Below are 15,555 nucleotides of genomic sequence, written 5' to 3'. Positions count from 1 at the left end.
GCATCTCAAATCTAGCGTCCCGATGCTTCCATAGTCAGCTGCTACGAAATAAAAGTATGCCCCAGGTGAGGCTCGAACTCACAACCCCGGCATTGCTCACGGCTACTGCCTTATAAGTACCGTGCGCTAACCAATTGCGCCACTGGGGCTACAGCACAGTGCTTACAGTTAGCGGTATTCACTTTGATGCCAACCTGTTGTGGCTACAGACCCGTCATACGACCGTCACCTGCGGCCATACTGCGACGTTAGCACCTGTCTACGAATGCTTCATACGATTCTTGTTTTATATGCTACACTTACAAGCATGTCAACCGCTTGTCATCACCGAAAAAATGCAAAAAAACGGCCGCCTTGCATTCCGCTACCTGTCCATCAGCGACGGCAGATCTGTGGCAAGCTCTAAGCTGTGCAGGCGCTCCGTGGCCGAGCAGCAGGAGGAGAGATGCCTTCCTTGGTGGCAGCTCCCTGCAGAGTGCCGAAGACCAGAGTGGCCGCGCCGCCGTTGTCAGTGGATGACATGCAATTGCCGAGCCACGGAGAACACGTTGCTTTGCGATGTGCACCCGCCTCGTAGCAGAAAACGCGAACAGTGGCCCTGTGGCGCAACGGATAACGCGTCTGACTACGGATCAGAAGATTCCAGGTTCGAATCCTGGCAGGGTCGGCATTTTGTTAGTTGCGGGCGCGTAGCTAGGCAGTGCATTCGAATGTCTCCACCTTCGTGGAGTGCAATGTTAATCCTGAGCATCTCGCAGCTGCATCTCGAGACGATCGCGGTAAATATCGCTTCGTGCAAGCGTCAGCGTAGCGTCAGTCGAGCAAAGTCGAGACAAGTCAAGCTGGCAGATGCTACGCAGTTAATTAAACGGTAGGCGACGCAGACAACGCTTTTCCAAGTGTCCCATGTCACGCACCGAAGAGCGCGCATCTGTCCGCACAGCAGAGTGGCGCAGTGGAAGCGTGCTGGGCCCATAACCCAGAGGTCCGTGGATCGAAACCACGCTCTGCTAAAATTATTCTTTTTCTTGGGTGCTTCGAGCTCGATCATTAATCCTGGGGTGCGCTGATTCAGCGTCGACGGCAAACCCTGTGAGTTGTGAAACGACGACGTCGTGTGCAGAATACGAGAAACACTTCCTAAGACGCAGACTTTCTTACGATTTTTTAGCAATTACATTCCTTGATCACAACGGCAATGCTTTTTCGGGCCACACGCGCAACCTTCGCGATATAAAAATCGCATCTCCCCGGCGGGGAATCGAACCCCGGTCTCCCGCGTGACAGGCGGGGATACTAACCACTATACTACCGAGGAACACGCAGTCCTTCTCTACAGTGCACGCACATTTATGGTTCTCATGTACGCGATACATCTCAAACCTAGCGTCCCGCTGCTTCCATAGTCAGCTGCTACGAAATAGAAGTATGCCCCAGGTGAGGCTCGAACTCACAACCCCGGCATTGCTCACGGCTACTGCCTTATAAGTACCGTGCGCTAACCAATTGCGCCACTGGGGCTACAGCACAGTGCTTACAGTTAGCGGTATTCACTTTGATGCCAACCTGTTGTGGCTACAGACCCGTCATACGACCGTCACCTGCGGCCATACTGCGACGTTAGCACCTGTCTACGAATGCTTCATACGATTCTTGTTTTATATGCTACACTTACAAGCATGTCAACCGCTTGTCATCACCGAAAAAATGCAAAAAAACGGCCGCCTTGCATTCCGCTACCTGTCCATCAGCGACGGCAGATCTGTGGCAAGCTCTAAGCTGTGCAGGCGCTCCGTGGCCGAGCAGCAGGAGGAGAGATGCCTTCCTTGGTGGCAGCTCCCTGCAGAGTGCCGAAGACCAGAGTGGCCGCGCCGCCGTTGTCAGTGGATGACATGCAATTGTCGAGCCACGGAGAACACGTTGCTTTGCGATGTGCACCCGCCTCGTAGCACAAAACGCGAACAGTGGCCCTGTGGCGCAACGGATAACGCGTCTGACTACGGATCAGAAGATTCCAGGTTCGAATCCTGGCAGGGTCGGCATTTTGTTAGTTGCGGGCGCGTAGCTAGGCAGTGCATTCGAATGTCTCCACCTTCGTGGAGTGCAATGTTAATCCTGAGCATCTCGCAGCTGCATCTCGAGACGATCGCGGTAAATATCGCTTCGTGCAAGCGTCAGCGTAGCGTCAGTCGAGCAAAGTCGAGACAAGTCAAGCTGGCAGATGCTACGCAGTTAATTAAACGGTAGGCGACGCAGACAACGCTTTTCCAAGTGTCCCATGTCACGCACCGAAGAGCGCGCATCTGTCCGCACAGCAGAGTGGCGCAGTGGAAGCGTGCTGGGCCCATAACCCAGAGGTCCGTGGATCGAAACCACGCTCTGCTAAAATTATTCTTTTTCTTGGGTGCTTCGAGCTCGATCATTAATCCTGGGGTGCGCTGATTCAGCGTCGACGGCAAACCCTGTGAGTTGTGAAACGACGACGTTGTGTGCAGAATACGAGAAACACTTCCTAAGACGCAGACTTTCTTACGATTTTTTAGCAATTACATTCCTTGATCACAACGGTAATGCTTTTTCGGGCCACATGTGCAACATTCGCGATATAAAAATCGCACCTCCCCGGCGGGGAATCGAACCCCGGTCTCCCGCGTGACAGGCGGGGATACTAACCTCTATACTACCGAGGAACACGCAGTCGTTGACTACAGTGCACGCACATTTATGGACTCTCAGGTACGTGATGCATCTCAAATCTAGCGTCCCGATGCTTCCATAGTCAGCTGCTACGAAATAAAAGTATGCCCCAGGTGAGGCTCGAACTCACAACCCCGGCATTGCTCACGGCTACTGCCTTATAAGTACCGTGCGCTAACCAATTGCGCCACTGGGGCTACAGCACAGTGCTTACAGTTAGCGGTATTCACTTTGATGCCAACCTGTTGTGGCTACAGACCCGTCATACGACCGTCACCTGCGGCCATACTGCGACGTTAGCACCTGTCTACGAATGCTTCATACGATTCTTGTTTTATATGCTACACTTACAAGCATGTCAACCGCTTGTCATCACCGAAAAAATGCAAAAAAACGGCCGCCTTGCATTCCGCTACCTGTCCATCAGCGACGGCAGATCTGTGGCAAGCTCTAAGCTGTGCAGGCGCTCCGTGGCCGAGCAGCAGGAGGAGAGATGCCTTCCTTGGTGGCAGCTCCCTGCAGAGTGCCGAAGACCAGAGTGGCCGCGCCGCCGTTGTCAGTGGATGACATGCAATTGCCGAGCCACGGAGAACACGTTGCTTTGCGATGTGCACCCGCCTCGTAGCAGAAAACGCGAACAGTGGCCCTGTGGCGCAACGGATAACGCGTCTGACTACGGATCAGAAGATTCCAGGTTCGAATCCTGGCAGGGTCGGCATTTTGTTAGTTGCGGGCGCGTAGCTAGGCAGTGCATTCGAATGTCTCCACCTTCGTGGAGTGCAATGTTAATCCTGAGCATCTCGCAGCTGCATCTCGAGACGATCGCGGTAAATATCGCTTCGTGCAAGCGTCAGCGTAGCGTCAGTCGAGCAAAGTCGAGACAAGTCAAGCTGGCAGATGCTACGCAGTTAATTAAACGGTAGGCGACGCAGACAACGCTTTTCCAAGTGTCCCATGTCACGCACCGAAGAGCGCGCATCTGTCCGCACAGCAGAGTGGCGCAGTGGAAGCGTGCTGGGCCCATAACCCAGAGGTCCGTGGATCGAAACCACGCTCTGCTAAAATTATTCTTTTTCTTGGGTGCTTCGAGCTCGATCATTAATCCTGGGGTGCGCTGATTCAGCGTCGACGGCAAACCCTGTGAGTTGTGAAACGACGACGTCGTGTGCAGAATACGAGAAACACTTCCTAAGACGCAGACTTTCTTACGATTTTTTAGCAATTACATTCCTTGATCACAACGGCAATGCTTTTTCGGGCCACACGCGCAACCTTCGCGATATAAAAATCGCATCTCCCCGGCGGGGAATCGAACCCCGGTCTCCCGCGTGACAGGCGGGGATACTAACCACTATACTACCGAGGAACACGCAGTCCTTGTCTACAGTGCACGCACATTTATGGTTCTCATGTACGCGATACATCTCGAACCTAGCGTCCCGCTGCTTCCATAGTCAGCTGCTACGAAATAGAAGTATGCCCCAGGTGAGGCTCGAACTCACAACCCCGGCATTGCTCACGGCTACTGCCTTATAAGTACCGTGCGCTAACCAATTGCGCCACTGGGGCTACAGCACAGTGCTTACAGTTAGCGGTATTCACTTTGATGCCAACCTGTTGTGGCTACAGACCCGTCATACGACCGTCACCTGCGGCCATACTGCGACGTTAGCACCTGTCTACGAATGCTTCATACGATTCTTGTTTTATATGCTACACTTACAAGCATGTCAACCGCTTGTCATCACCGAAAAAATGCAAAAAAACGGCCGCCTTGCATTCCGCTACCTGTCCATCAGCGACGGCAGATCTGTGGCAAGCTCTAAGCTGTGCAGGCGCTCCGTGGCCGAGCAGCAGGAGGAGAGATGCCTTCCTTGGTGGCAGCTCCCTGCAGAGTGCCGAAGACCAGAGTGGCCGCGCCGCCGTTGTCAGTGGATGACATGCAATTGTCGAGCCACGGAGAACACGTTGCTTTGCGATGTGCACCCGCCTCGTAGCACAAAACGCGAACAGTGGCCCTGTGGCGCAACGGATAACGCGTCTGACTACGGATCAGAAGATTCCAGGTTCGAATCCTGGCAGGGTCGGCATTTTGTTAGTTGCGGGCGCGTAGCTAGGCAGTGCATTCGAATGTCTCCACCTTCGTGGAGTGCAATGTTAATCCTGAGCATCTCGCAGCTGCATCTCGAGACGATCGCGGTAAATATCGCTTCGTGCAAGCGTCAGCGTAGCGTCAGTCGAGCAAAGTCGAGACAAGTCAAGCTGGCAGATGCTACGCAGTTAATTAAACGGTAGGCGACGCAGACAACGCTTTTCCAAGTGTCCCATGTCACGCACCGAAGAGCGCGCATCTGTCCGCACAGCAGAGTGGCGCAGTGGAAGCGTGCTGGGCCCATAACCCAGAGGTCCGTGGATCGAAACCACGCTCTGCTAAAATTATTCTTTTTCTTGGGTGCTTCGAGCTCGATCATTAATCCTGGGGTGCGCTGATTCAGCGTCGACGGCAAACCCTGTGAGTTGTGAAACGACGACGTCGTGTGCAGAATACGAGAAACACTTCCTAAGACGCAGACTTTCTTACGATTTTTTAGCAATTACATTCCTTGATCACAACGGCAATGCTTTTTCGGGCCACACGCGCAACCTTCGCGATATAAAAATCGCATCTCCCCGGCGGGGAATCGAACCCCGGTCTCCCGCGTGACAGGCGGGGATACTAACCACTATACTACCGAGGAACACGCAGTCCTTCTCTACAGTGCACGCACATTTATGGTTCTCATGTACGCGATACATCTCAAACCTAGCGTCCCGCTGCTTCCATAGTCAGCTGCTACGAAATAGAAGTATGCCCCAGGTGAGGCTCGAACTCACAACCCCGGCATTGCTCACGGCTACTGCCTTATAAGTACCGTGCGCTAACCAATTGCGCCACTGGGGCTACAGCACAGTGCTTACAGTTAGCGGTATTCACTTTGATGCCAACCTGTTGTGGCTACAGACCCGTCATACGACCGTCACCTGCGGCCATACTGCGACGTTAGCACCTGTCTACGAATGCTTCATACGATTCTTGTTTTATATGCTACACTTACAAGCATGTCAACCGCTTGTCATCACCGAAAAAATGCAAAAAAACGGCCGCCTTGCATTCCGCTACCTGTCCATCAGCGACGGCAGATCTGTGGCAAGCTCTAAGCTGTGCAGGCGCTCCGTGGCCGAGCAGCAGGAGGAGAGATGCCTTCCTTGGTGGCAGCTCCCTGCAGAGTGCCGAAGACCAGAGTGGCCGCGCCGCCGTTGTCAGTGGATGACATGCAATTGTCGAGCCACGGAGAACACGTTGCTTTGCGATGTGCACCCGCCTCGTAGCACAAAACGCGAACAGTGGCCCTGTGGCGCAACGGATAACGCGTCTGACTACGGATCAGAAGATTCCAGGTTCGAATCCTGGCAGGGTCGGCATTTTGTTAGTTGCGGGCGCGTAGCTAGGCAGTGCATTCGAATGTCACCACCTTCGTGGAGTGCAATGTTAATCCTGAGCATCTCGCAGCTGCATCTCGAGACGATCGCGGTAAATATCGCTTCGTGCAAGCGTCAGCGTAGCGTCAGTCGAGCAAAGTCGAGACAAGTCAAGCTGGCAGATGCTACGCAGTTAATTAAACGGTAGGCGACGCAGACAACGCTTTTCCAAGTGTCCCATGTCACGCACCGAAGAGCGCGCATCTGTCCGCACAGCAGAGTGGCGCAGTGGAAGCGTGCTGGGCCCATAACCCAGAGGTCCGTGGATCGAAACCACGCTCTACTAAAATTATTCTTTTTCTTGGGTGCTTCGAGCTCGATCATTAATCCTGGGGTGCGCTGATTCAGCGTCGACGGCAAACCCTGTGAGTTGTGAAACGACGACGTTGTGTGCAGAATACGAGAAACACTTCCTAAGACGCAGACTTTCTTACGATTTTTTAGCAATTACATTCCTTGATCACAACGGTAATGCTTTTTCGGGCCACATGTGCAACCTTCGCGATATAAAAATCGCACCTCCCCGGCGGGGAATCGAACCCCGGTCTCCCGCGTGACAGGCGGGGATACTAACCTCTATACTACCGAGGAATACGCAGTCGTTGACTACAGTGCACGCACATTTATGGACTCTCAGGTACGTGATGCATCTCAAATCTAGCGTCCCGATGCTTCCATAGTCAGCTGCTACGAAATAAAAGTATGCCCCAGGTGAGGCTCGAACTCACAACCCCGGCATTGCTCACGGCTACTGCCTTATAAGTACCGTGCGCTAACCAATTGCGCCACTGGGGCTACAGCACAGTGCTTACAGTTAGCGGTATTCACTTTGATGCCAACCTGTTGTGGCTACAGACCCGTCATACGACCGTCACCTGCGGCCATACTGCGACGTTAGCACCTGTCTACGAATGCTTCATACGATTCTTGTTTTATATGCTACACTTACAAGCATGTCAACCGCTTGTCATCACCGAAAAAATGCAAAAAAACGGCCGCCTTGCATTCCGCTACCTGTCCATCAGCGACGGCAGATCTGTGGCAAGCTCTAAGCTGTGCAGGCGCTCCGTGGCCGAGCAGCAGGAGGAGAGATGCCTTCCTTGGTGGCAGCTCCCTGCAGAGTGCCGAAGACCAGAGTGGCCGCGCCGCCGTTGTCAGTGGATGACATGCAATTGCCGAGCCACGGAGAACACGTTGCTTTGCGATGTGCACCCGCCTCGTAGCAGAAAACGCGAACAGTGGCCCTGTGGCGCAACGGATAACGCGTCTGACTACGGATCAGAAGATTCCAGGTTCGAATCCTGGCAGGGTCGGCATTTTGTTAGTTGCGGGCGCGTAGCTAGGCAGTGCATTCGAATGTCTCCACCTTCGTGGAGTGCAATGTTAATCCTGAGCATCTCGCAGCTGCATCTCGAGACGATCGCGGTAAATATCGCTTCGTGCAAGCGTCAGCGTAGCGTCAGTCGAGCAAAGTCGAGACAAGTCAAGCTGGCAGATGCTACGCAGTTAATTAAACGGTAGGCGACGCAGACAACGCTTTTCCAAGTGTCCCATGTCACGCACCGAAGAGCGCGCATCTGTCCGCACAGCAGAGTGGCGCAGTGGAAGCGTGCTGGGCCCATAACCCAGAGGTCCGTGGATCGAAACCACGCTCTGCTAAAATTATTCTTTTTCTTGGGTGCTTCGAGCTCGATCATTAATCGTGGGGTGCGCTGATTCAGCGTCGACGGCAAACCCTGTGAGTTGTGAAACGACGACGTCGTGTGCAGAATACGAGAAACACTTCCTAAGACGCAGACTTTCTTACGATTTTTTAGCAATTACATTCCTTGATCACAACGGCAATGCTTTTTCGGGCCACACGCGCAACCTTCGCGATATAAAAATCGCATCTCCCCGGCGGGGAATCGAACCCCGGTCTCCCGCGTGACAGGCGGGGATACTAACCACTATACTACCGAGGAACACGCAGTCCTTCTCTACAGTGCACGCACATTTATGGTTCTCATGTACGCGATACATCTCAAACCTAGCGTCCCGCTGCTTCCATAGTCAGCTGCTACGAAATAGAAGTATGCCCCAGGTGAGGCTCGAACTCACAACCCCGGCATTGCTCACGGCTACTGCCTTATAAGTACCGTGCGCTAACCAATTGCGCCACTGGGGCTACAGCACAGTGCTTACAGTTAGCGGTATTCACTTTGATGCCAACCTGTTGTGGCTACAGACCCGTCATACGACCGTCACCTGCGGCCATACTGCGACGTTAGCACCTGTCTACGAATGCTTCATACGATTCTTGTTTTATATGCTACACTTACAAGCATGTCAACCGCTTGTCATCACCGAAAAAATGCAAAAAAACGGCCGCCTTGCATTCCGCTACCTGTCCATCAGCGACGGCAGATCTGTGGCAAGCTCTAAGCTGTGCAGGCGCTCCGTGGCCGAGCAGCAGGAGGAGAGATGCCTTCCTTGGTGGCAGCTCCCTGCAGAGTGCCGAAGACCAGAGTGGCCGCGCCGCCGTTGTCAGTGGATGACATGCAATTGTCGAGCCACGGAGAACACGTTGCTTTGCGATGTGCACCCGCCTCGTAGCACAAAACGCGAACAGTGGCCCTGTGGCGCAACGGATAACGCGTCTGACTACGGATCAGAAGATTCCAGGTTCGAATCCTGGCAGGGTCGGCATTTTGTTAGTTGCGGGCGCGTAGCTAGGCAGTGCATTCGAATGTCTCCACCTTCGTGGAGTGCAATGTTAATCCTGAGCATCTCGCAGCTGCATCTCGAGACGATCGCGGTAAATATCGCTTCGTGCAAGCGTCAGCGTAGCGTCAGTCGAGCAAAGTCGAGACAAGTCAAGCTGGCAGATGCTACGCAGTTAATTAAACGGTAGGCGACGCAGACAACGCTTTTCCAAGTGTCCCATGTCACGCACCGAAGAGCGCGCATCTGTCCGCACAGCAGAGTGGCGCAGTGGAAGCGTGCTGGGCCCATAACCCAGAGGTCCGTGGATCGAAACCACGCTCTGCTAAAATTATTCTTTTTCTTGGGTGCTTCGAGCTCGATCATTAATCCTGGGGTGCGCTGATTCAGCGTCGACGGCAAACCCTGTGAGTTGTGAAACGACGACGTTGTGTGCAGAATACGAGAAACACTTCCTAAGACGCAGACTTTCTTACGATTTTTTAGCAATTACATTCCTTGATCACAACGGTAATGCTTTTTCGGGCCACATGTGCAACCTTCGCGATATAAAAATCGCACCTCCCCGGCGGGGAATCGAACCCCGGTCTCCCGCGTGACAGGCGGGGATACTAACCTCTATACTACCGAGGAACACGCAGTCGTTGACTACAGTGCACGCACATTTATGGTCTCTCAGGTACGTGATGCATCTCAAATCTAGCGTCCCGATGCTTCCATAGTCAGCTGCTACGAAATAAAAGTATGCCCCAGGTGAGGCTCGAACTCACAACCCCGGCATTGCTCACGGCTACTGCCTTATAAGTACCGTGCGCTAACCAATTGCGCCACTGGGGCTACAGCAGAGTGCTTACAGTTAGCGGTATTCACTTTGATGCCAACCTGTTGTGGCTACAGACCCGTCATACGACCGTCACCTGCGGCCATACTGCGACGTTAGCACCTGTCTACGAATGCTTCATACGATTCTTGTTTTATATGCTACACTTACAAGCATGTCAACCGCTTGTCATCACCGAAAAAATGCAAAAAAACGGCCGCCTTGCATTCCGCTACCTGTCCATCAGCGACGGCAGATCTGTGGCAAGCTCTAAGCTGTGCAGGCGCTCCGTGGCCGAGCAGCAGGAGGAGAGATGCCTTCCTTGGTGGCAGCTCCCTGCAGAGTGCCGAAGACCAGAGTGGCCGCGCCGCCGTTGTCAGTGGATGACATGCAATTGTCGAGCCACGGAGAACACGTTGCTTTGCGATGTGCACCCGCCTCGTAGCACAAAACGCGAACAGTGGCCCTGTGGCGCAACGGATAACGCGTCTGACTACGGATCAGAAGATTCCAGGTTCGAATCCTGGCAGGGTCGGCATTTTGTTAGTTGCGGGCGCGTAGCTAGGCAGTGCATTCGAATGTCTCCACCTTCGTGGAGTGCAATGTTAATCCTGAGCATCTCGCAGCTGCATCTCGAGACGATCGCGGTAAATATCGCTTCGTGCAAGCGTCAGCGTAGCGTCAGTCGAGCAAAGTCGAGACAAGTCAAGCTGGCAGATGCTACGCAGTTAATTAAACGGTAGGCGACGCAGACAACGCTTTTCCAAGTGTCCCATGTCACGCACCGAAGAGCGCGCATCTGTCCGCACAGCAGAGTGGCGCAGTGGAAGCGTGCTGGGCCCATAACCCAGAGGTCCGTGGATCGAAACCACGCTCTGCTAAAATTATTCTTTTTCTTGGGTGCTTCGAGCTCGATCATTAATCCTGGGGTGCGCTGATTCAGCGTCGACGGCAAACCCTGTGAGTTGTGAAACGACGACGTTGTGTGCAGAATACGAGAAACACTTCCTAAGACGCAGACTTTCTTACGATTTTTTAGCAATTACATTCCTTGATCACAACGGTAATGCTTTTTCGGGCCACATGTGCAACCTTCGCGATATAAAAATCGCACCTCCCCGGCGGGGAATCGAACCCCGGTCTCCCGCGTGACAGGCGGGGATACTAACCTCTATACTACCGAGGAACACGCAGTCGTTGACTACAGTGCACGCACATTTATGGTCTCTCAGGTACGTGATGCATCTCAAATCTAGCGTCCCGATGCTTCCATAGTCAGCTGCTACGAAATAAAAGTATGCCCCAGGTGAGGCTCGAACTCACAACCCCGGCATTGCTCACGGCTACTGCCTAATAAGTACCGTGCGCTAACCAATTGCGCCACTGGGGCTACAGCAGAGTGCTTACAGTTAGCGGTATTCACTTTGATGCCAACCTGTTGTGGCTACAGACCCGTCATACGACCGTCACCTGCGGCCATACTGCGACGTTAGCACCTGTCTACGAATGCTTCATACGATTCTTGTTTTATATGCTACACTTACAAGCATGTCAACCGCTTGTCATCACCGAAAAAATGCAAAAAAACGGCCGCCTTGCATTCCGCTACCTGTCCATCAGCGACGGCAGATCTGTGGCAAGCTCTAAGCTGTGCAGGCGCTCCGTGGCCGAGCAGCAGGAGGAGAGATGCCTTCCTTGGTGGCAGCTCCCTGCAGAGTGCCGAAGACCAGAGTGGCCGCGCCGCCGTTGTCAGTGGATGACATGCAATTGCCGAGCCACGGAGAACACGTTGCTTTGCGATGTGCACCCGCCTCGTAGCAGAAAACGCGAACAGTGGCCCTGTGGCGCAACGGATAACGCGTCTGACTACGGATCAGAAGATTCCAGGTTCGAATCCTGGCAGGGTCGGCATTTTGTTAGTTGCGGGCGCGTAGCTAGGCAGTGCATTCGAATGTCTCCACCTTCGTGGAGTGCAATGTTAATCCTGAGCATCTCGCAGCTGCATCTCGAGACGATCGCGGTAAATATCGCTTCGTGCAAGCGTCAGCGTAGCGTCAGTCGAGCAAAGTCGAGACAAGTCAAGCTGGCAGATGCTACGCAGTTAATTAAACGGTAGGCGACGCAGACAACGCTTTTCCAAGTGTCCCATGTCACGCACCGAAGAGCGCGCATCTGTCCGCACAGCAGAGTGGCGCAGTGGAAGCGTGCTGGGCCCATAACCCAGAGGTCCGTGGATCGAAACCACGCTCTGCTAAAATTATTCTTTTTCTTGGGTGCTTCGAGCTCGATCATTAATCCTGGGGTGCGCTGATTCAGCGTCGACGGCAAACCCTGTGAGTTGTGAAACGACGACGTCGTGTGCAGAATACGAGAAACACTTCCTAAGACGCAGACTTTCTTACGATTTTTTAGCAATTACATTCCTTGATCACAACGGCAATGCTTTTTCGGGCCACACGCGCAACCTTCGCGATATAAAAATCGCATCTCCCCGGCGGGGAATCGAACCCCGGTCTCCCGCGTGACATGCGGGGATACTAACCACTATACTACCGAGGAACACGCAGTCCTTGTCTACAGTGCACGCACATTTATGGTTCTCATGTACGCGATACATCTCAAACCTAGCGTCCCGATGCTTCCATAGTCAGCTGCTACGAAATAAAAGTATGCCCCAGGTGAGGCTCGAACTCACAACCCCGGCATTGCTCACGGCTACTGCCTTATAAGTACCGTGCGCTAACCAATTGCGCCACTGGGGCTACAGCACAGTGCTTACAGTTAGCGGTATTCACTTTGATGCCAACCTGTTGTGGCTACAGACCCGTCATACGACCGTCACCTGCGGCCATACTGCGACGTTAGCACCTGTCTACGAATGCTTCATACGATTCTTGTTTTATATGCTACACTTACAAGCATGTCAACCGCTTGTCATCACCGAAAAAATGCAAAAAAACGGCCGCCTTGCATTCCGCTACCTGTCCATCAGCGACGGCAGATCTGTGGCAAGCTCTAAGCTGTGCAGGCGCTCCGTGGCCGAGCAGCAGGAGGAGAGATGCCTTCCTTGGTGGCAGCTCCCTGCAGAGTGCCGAAGACCAGAGTGGCCGCGCCGCCGTTGTCAGTGGATGACATGCAATTGTCGAGCCACGGAGAACACGTTGCTTTGCGATGTGCACCCGCCTCGTAGCACAAAACGCGAACAGTGGCCCTGTGGCGCAACGGATAACGCGTCTGACTACGGATCAGAAGATTCCAGGTTCGAATCCTGGCAGGGTCGGCATTTTGTTAGTTGCGGGCGCGTAGCTAGGCAGTGCATTCGAATGTCTCCACCTTCGTGGAGTGCAATGTTAATCCTGAGCATCTCGCAGCTGCATCTCGAGACGATCGCGGTAAATATCGCTTCGTGCAAGCGTCAGCGTAGCGTCAGTCGAGCAAAGTCGAGACAAGTCAAGCTGGCAGATGCTACGCAGTTAATTAAACGGTAGGCGACGCAGACAACGCTTTTCCAAGTGTCCCATGTCACGCACCGAAGAGCGCGCATCTGTCCGCACAGCAGAGTGGCGCAGTGGAAGCGTGCTGGGCCCATAACCCAGAGGTCCGTGGATCGAAACCACGCTCTGCTAAAATTATTCTTTTTCTTGGGTGCTTCGAGCTCGATCATTAATCCTGGGGTGCGCTGATTCAGCGTCGACGGCAAACCCTGTGAGTTGTGAAACGACGACGTCGTGTGCAGAATACGAGAAACACTTCCTAAGACGCAGACTTTCTTACGATTTTTTAGCAATTACATTCCTTGATCACAACGGCAATGCTTTTTCGGGCCACACGCGCAACCTTCGCGATATAAAAATCGCATCTCCCCGGCGGGGAATCGAACCCCGGTCTCCCGCGTGACATGCGGGGATACTAACCACTATACTACCGAGGAACACGCAGTCCTTGTCTACAGTGCACGCACATTTATGGTTCTCATGTACGCGATACATCTCAAACCTAGCGTCCCGATGCTTCCATAGTCAGCTGCTACGAAATAAAAGTATGCCCCAGGTGAGGCTCGAACTCACAACCCCGGCATTGCTCACGGCTACTGCCTTATAAGTACCGTGCGCTAACCAATTGCGCCACTGGGGCTACAGCACAGTGCTTACAGTTAGCGGTATTCACTTTGATGCCAACCTGTTGTGGCTACAGACCCGTCATACGACCGTCACCTGCGGCCATACTGCGACGTTAGCACCTGTCTACGAATGCTTCATACGATTCTTGTTTTATATGCTACACTTACAAGCATGTCAACCGCTTGTCATCACCGAAAAAATGCAAAAAAACGGCCGCCTTGCATTCCGCTACCTGTCCATCAGCGACGGCAGATCTGTGGCAAGCTCTAAGCTGTGCAGGCGCTCCGTGGCCGAGCAGCAGGAGGAGAGATGCCTTCCTTGGTGGCAGCTCCCTGCAGAGTGCCGAAGACCAGAGTGGCCGCGCCGCCGTTGTCAGTGGATGACATGCAATTGTCGAGCCACGGAGAACACGTTGCTTTGCGATGTGCACCCGCCTCGTAGCAGAAAACGCGAACAGTGGCCCTGTGGCGCAACGGATAACGCGTCTGACTACGGATCAGAAGATTCCAGGTTCGAATCCTGGCAGGGTCGGCATTTTGTTAGTTGCGGGCGCGTAGCTAGGCAGTGCATTCGAATGTCTCCACCTTCGTGGAGTGCAATGTTAATCCTGAGCATCTCGCAGCTGCATCTCGAGACGATCGCGGTAAATATCGCTTCGTGCAAGCGTCAGCGTAGCGTCAGTCGAGCAAAGTCGAGACAAGTCAAGCTGGCAGATGCTACGCAGTTAATTAAACGGTAGGCGACGCAGACAACGCTTTTCCAAGTGTCCCATGTCACGCACCGAAGAGCGCGCATCTGTCCGCACAGCAGAGTGGCGCAGTGGAAGCGTGCTGGGCCCATAACCCAGAGGTCCGTGGATCGAAACCACGCTCTGCTAAAATTATTCTTTTTCTTGGGTGCTTCGAGCTCGATCATTAATCCTGGGGTGCGCTGATTCAGCGTCGACGGCAAACCCTGTGAGTTGTGAAACGACGACGTCGTGTGCAGAATACGAGAAACACTTCCTAAGACGCAGACTTTCTTACGATTTTTTAGCAATTACATTCCTTGATCACAACGGTAATGCTTTTTCGGGCCACACGTGCAACCTTCGCGATATAAAAATCGCACCTCCCCGGCGGGGAATCGAACCCCGGTCTCCCGCGTGACAGGCGGGGATACTAACCACTATACTACCGAGGAACACGCAGTCGTTGACTACAGTGCACGCACATTTATGGTCTCTCAGGTACGCGATGCATCTCAAATCTAGCGTCCCGATGCTTCCATAGTCAGCTGCTACGAAATAAAAGTATGCCCCAGGTGAGGCTCGAACTCACAACCCCGGCATTGCTCACGGCTACTGCCTTATAAGTACCGTGCGCTAACCAATTGCGCCACTGGGGCTACAGCACAGTGCTTACAGTTAGCGGTATTCACTTTGATGCCAACCTGTTGTGGCTACAGACCCGTCATACGACCGTCACCTGCGGCCATACTGCGACGTTAGCACCTGTCTACGAATGCTTCATACGATTCTTGTTTTATATGCTACACTTACAAGCATGTCAACCGCTTGTCATCACCGAAAAAATGCAAAAAAACGGCCGCCTTGCATTCCGCTACCTGTCCATCAGCGACGGCAGATCTGTGGCAAGCTCTAAGCTGTGCAGGCGCTCCGTGGCCGAGCAGCAGGAGGAGAGATGCCTTCCTTGG

General features: G+C 53.4%; 34 non-coding genes across 34 annotated transcripts; 11 read left to right on the top strand and 23 right to left on the bottom strand.

Moving 5' to 3' along the window:
* Positions 1-57: 57 nt before the first annotated feature.
* On the bottom strand, positions 58-149 carry Trnai-uau. The gene is given in 2 exon segments: positions 58-93; positions 112-149. It is a non-coding gene; the product is annotated as a tRNA-Ile (tRNA).
* A 445-nt stretch (positions 150-594) lies between these two features.
* Trnar-acg lies at positions 595-667 on the top strand. Its single transcript has one exon. It is a non-coding gene; the product is annotated as a tRNA-Arg (tRNA).
* Positions 668-1,246: 579 nt separating this feature from the next.
* Trnad-guc lies at positions 1,247-1,318 on the bottom strand. The gene has a single exon. It is a non-coding gene; the product is annotated as a tRNA-Asp (tRNA).
* Positions 1,319-1,429: 111 nt separating this feature from the next.
* Positions 1,430-1,521, bottom strand: Trnai-uau. The gene is given in 2 exon segments: positions 1,430-1,465; positions 1,484-1,521. It is a non-coding gene; the product is annotated as a tRNA-Ile (tRNA).
* A 445-nt stretch (positions 1,522-1,966) lies between these two features.
* Positions 1,967-2,039, top strand: Trnar-acg. Its single transcript has one exon. It is a non-coding gene; the product is annotated as a tRNA-Arg (tRNA).
* Positions 2,040-2,618: 579 nt separating this feature from the next.
* On the bottom strand, positions 2,619-2,690 carry Trnad-guc. The gene has a single exon. It is a non-coding gene; the product is annotated as a tRNA-Asp (tRNA).
* A 112-nt stretch (positions 2,691-2,802) lies between these two features.
* Trnai-uau lies at positions 2,803-2,894 on the bottom strand. The gene is given in 2 exon segments: positions 2,803-2,838; positions 2,857-2,894. It is a non-coding gene; the product is annotated as a tRNA-Ile (tRNA).
* Positions 2,895-3,339: 445 nt separating this feature from the next.
* Positions 3,340-3,412, top strand: Trnar-acg. The gene has a single exon. It is a non-coding gene; the product is annotated as a tRNA-Arg (tRNA).
* Positions 3,413-3,991: 579 nt separating this feature from the next.
* On the bottom strand, positions 3,992-4,063 carry Trnad-guc. The gene has a single exon. It is a non-coding gene; the product is annotated as a tRNA-Asp (tRNA).
* A 111-nt stretch (positions 4,064-4,174) lies between these two features.
* Trnai-uau lies at positions 4,175-4,266 on the bottom strand. The gene is given in 2 exon segments: positions 4,175-4,210; positions 4,229-4,266. It is a non-coding gene; the product is annotated as a tRNA-Ile (tRNA).
* A 445-nt stretch (positions 4,267-4,711) lies between these two features.
* On the top strand, positions 4,712-4,784 carry Trnar-acg. Its single transcript has one exon. It is a non-coding gene; the product is annotated as a tRNA-Arg (tRNA).
* Positions 4,785-5,363: 579 nt separating this feature from the next.
* On the bottom strand, positions 5,364-5,435 carry Trnad-guc. The gene has a single exon. It is a non-coding gene; the product is annotated as a tRNA-Asp (tRNA).
* Positions 5,436-5,546: 111 nt separating this feature from the next.
* Positions 5,547-5,638, bottom strand: Trnai-uau. Its single transcript is given in 2 exon segments — positions 5,547-5,582; positions 5,601-5,638. It is a non-coding gene; the product is annotated as a tRNA-Ile (tRNA).
* A 445-nt stretch (positions 5,639-6,083) lies between these two features.
* On the top strand, positions 6,084-6,156 carry Trnar-acg. The gene has a single exon. It is a non-coding gene; the product is annotated as a tRNA-Arg (tRNA).
* A 579-nt stretch (positions 6,157-6,735) lies between these two features.
* Positions 6,736-6,807, bottom strand: Trnad-guc. The gene has a single exon. It is a non-coding gene; the product is annotated as a tRNA-Asp (tRNA).
* A 112-nt stretch (positions 6,808-6,919) lies between these two features.
* On the bottom strand, positions 6,920-7,011 carry Trnai-uau. Its single transcript is given in 2 exon segments — positions 6,920-6,955; positions 6,974-7,011. It is a non-coding gene; the product is annotated as a tRNA-Ile (tRNA).
* A 445-nt stretch (positions 7,012-7,456) lies between these two features.
* On the top strand, positions 7,457-7,529 carry Trnar-acg. The gene has a single exon. It is a non-coding gene; the product is annotated as a tRNA-Arg (tRNA).
* A 579-nt stretch (positions 7,530-8,108) lies between these two features.
* Trnad-guc lies at positions 8,109-8,180 on the bottom strand. Its single transcript has one exon. It is a non-coding gene; the product is annotated as a tRNA-Asp (tRNA).
* A 111-nt stretch (positions 8,181-8,291) lies between these two features.
* Trnai-uau lies at positions 8,292-8,383 on the bottom strand. The gene is given in 2 exon segments: positions 8,292-8,327; positions 8,346-8,383. It is a non-coding gene; the product is annotated as a tRNA-Ile (tRNA).
* A 445-nt stretch (positions 8,384-8,828) lies between these two features.
* Positions 8,829-8,901, top strand: Trnar-acg. The gene has a single exon. It is a non-coding gene; the product is annotated as a tRNA-Arg (tRNA).
* Positions 8,902-9,480: 579 nt separating this feature from the next.
* Positions 9,481-9,552, bottom strand: Trnad-guc. The gene has a single exon. It is a non-coding gene; the product is annotated as a tRNA-Asp (tRNA).
* Positions 9,553-9,664: 112 nt separating this feature from the next.
* On the bottom strand, positions 9,665-9,756 carry Trnai-uau. The gene is given in 2 exon segments: positions 9,665-9,700; positions 9,719-9,756. It is a non-coding gene; the product is annotated as a tRNA-Ile (tRNA).
* A 445-nt stretch (positions 9,757-10,201) lies between these two features.
* Positions 10,202-10,274, top strand: Trnar-acg. The gene has a single exon. It is a non-coding gene; the product is annotated as a tRNA-Arg (tRNA).
* Positions 10,275-10,853: 579 nt separating this feature from the next.
* Trnad-guc lies at positions 10,854-10,925 on the bottom strand. Its single transcript has one exon. It is a non-coding gene; the product is annotated as a tRNA-Asp (tRNA).
* A 112-nt stretch (positions 10,926-11,037) lies between these two features.
* On the bottom strand, positions 11,038-11,129 carry Trnai-uau. The gene is given in 2 exon segments: positions 11,038-11,073; positions 11,092-11,129. It is a non-coding gene; the product is annotated as a tRNA-Ile (tRNA).
* A 445-nt stretch (positions 11,130-11,574) lies between these two features.
* Positions 11,575-11,647, top strand: Trnar-acg. Its single transcript has one exon. It is a non-coding gene; the product is annotated as a tRNA-Arg (tRNA).
* A 579-nt stretch (positions 11,648-12,226) lies between these two features.
* On the bottom strand, positions 12,227-12,298 carry Trnad-guc. Its single transcript has one exon. It is a non-coding gene; the product is annotated as a tRNA-Asp (tRNA).
* Positions 12,299-12,409: 111 nt separating this feature from the next.
* On the bottom strand, positions 12,410-12,501 carry Trnai-uau. The gene is given in 2 exon segments: positions 12,410-12,445; positions 12,464-12,501. It is a non-coding gene; the product is annotated as a tRNA-Ile (tRNA).
* Positions 12,502-12,946: 445 nt separating this feature from the next.
* Positions 12,947-13,019, top strand: Trnar-acg. The gene has a single exon. It is a non-coding gene; the product is annotated as a tRNA-Arg (tRNA).
* A 579-nt stretch (positions 13,020-13,598) lies between these two features.
* Positions 13,599-13,670, bottom strand: Trnad-guc. Its single transcript has one exon. It is a non-coding gene; the product is annotated as a tRNA-Asp (tRNA).
* A 111-nt stretch (positions 13,671-13,781) lies between these two features.
* On the bottom strand, positions 13,782-13,873 carry Trnai-uau. Its single transcript is given in 2 exon segments — positions 13,782-13,817; positions 13,836-13,873. It is a non-coding gene; the product is annotated as a tRNA-Ile (tRNA).
* Positions 13,874-14,318: 445 nt separating this feature from the next.
* Trnar-acg lies at positions 14,319-14,391 on the top strand. Its single transcript has one exon. It is a non-coding gene; the product is annotated as a tRNA-Arg (tRNA).
* Positions 14,392-14,970: 579 nt separating this feature from the next.
* Trnad-guc lies at positions 14,971-15,042 on the bottom strand. The gene has a single exon. It is a non-coding gene; the product is annotated as a tRNA-Asp (tRNA).
* Positions 15,043-15,154: 112 nt separating this feature from the next.
* On the bottom strand, positions 15,155-15,246 carry Trnai-uau. Its single transcript is given in 2 exon segments — positions 15,155-15,190; positions 15,209-15,246. It is a non-coding gene; the product is annotated as a tRNA-Ile (tRNA).
* Positions 15,247-15,555: the final 309 nt, after the last annotated feature.

The sequence above is a fragment of the Schistocerca piceifrons genome, chromosome 8 (assembly GCF_021461385.2).
Source record: "Schistocerca piceifrons isolate TAMUIC-IGC-003096 chromosome 8, iqSchPice1.1, whole genome shotgun sequence".
In the NCBI taxonomy this organism is placed as follows: domain Eukaryota; kingdom Metazoa; phylum Arthropoda; class Insecta; order Orthoptera; family Acrididae; genus Schistocerca; species Schistocerca piceifrons.
Note: the sequence above shows the minus strand (reverse complement) of the source record. Positions and strands in the feature narration are given on the sequence as shown.